Below are 1,231 nucleotides of genomic sequence, written 5' to 3' on the forward strand. Positions count from 1 at the left end.
CAAGAATAAAAAAGGATCAAGTTTAGGATGAAGTTTCCCAAGACTGGATGTATATGTTGATCACCTTGAATCTGGCCACCAACCTACCTATTAGTGAGCTATTAGAATTGGAGTGCAAGTCCTCGGACAAATGTCTCATTATTTGATATCTGTGAGCCAGACGTTCTCAAATATGACTGTGCAGCAAATTAATGTGATGAAATATTAGCACATAGAAAAAACTACATACATACTGAGAGCTACTGTTTTGAAAAATCAGGGTCTAAAAAAATCTATATTCTTAACAAATCTGTATTGTCACTGACATAGAGAATAACAATGTTATTTACATAATTTAAAGATGTGGAGAACCAAATAAGTACAAAACCCATGAAATTAATTTGACAGAAGATCTATTTATTGAGGGTCTAATAAGTATCAGACATCTTTCTATGTACTTTTACATTACATTAAATTACATAATTTTTATAATAACTAAGTTTAAGCCACAGCTTTCTTATACATGCAAAATCATTTAGAAGAATAGACATCAAAACGTTGATAGTAGCTACTTGAAGAACAGAGCAAGGAAACACTGCATAGTTCAGGATCCGGAAAGGTATGTGTCAAAGATGTATCTTATTTCCATATCTTTTCAACAGATCATTCAGAAGGCTGGACTCTATGAGGAGAAATAAAGTCTCAGGATTGGAGGAAGACTCACCAACAATCTGCATTATGTAAATGGCACAACCTTGCTTGCTGAAACTGAGGACATGAGGTATTTGCAGCAGAAGGTCAAGGACTGTAGTTTTCAATGTGAATTGAAGCTCAACATCAAGAAAACAGACTCTCACCACTGGGCTGGTCAGCAGTTTCATGATGGATGGAGAAGAAATTGATGTTGTTGATAATTTCCGTTTTCTTGGTTCCACAAGCAACACTTTTGGTTCCAGCAGTCAGGCGATAAAAAAAAAAACAAATTGCACTGGGAAAGTCTGTTGTCAGGAACCTTTCTAGAGTACTGAAGAAAAATGATGCTAGTAAGGAGACTAACGTGCCCCGGTCCAGGCAATTACTTGGTACGCATATGAGAGCTGGACAATGACTAAGGATGGTAGAAGAAGAATTGATGCCTTTGAGTTGTGATGCTGCAGGAGAGTCTTGAATTGGACCACCAAAAAAGCAAATAAGTCTGTCTTGGAGAGGGTGAAAACAAGTTTCTTCTTGGAGGCTAGGATTTTGAAGCTCT

The sequence above is a fragment of the Elephantulus edwardii genome, unplaced genomic scaffold, assembly GCF_000299155.1.
Source record: "Elephantulus edwardii isolate Elephantulus edwardi_28Jun2011 unplaced genomic scaffold, EleEdw1.0 scaffold00040, whole genome shotgun sequence".
In the NCBI taxonomy this organism is placed as follows: domain Eukaryota; kingdom Metazoa; phylum Chordata; class Mammalia; order Macroscelidea; family Macroscelididae; genus Elephantulus; species Elephantulus edwardii.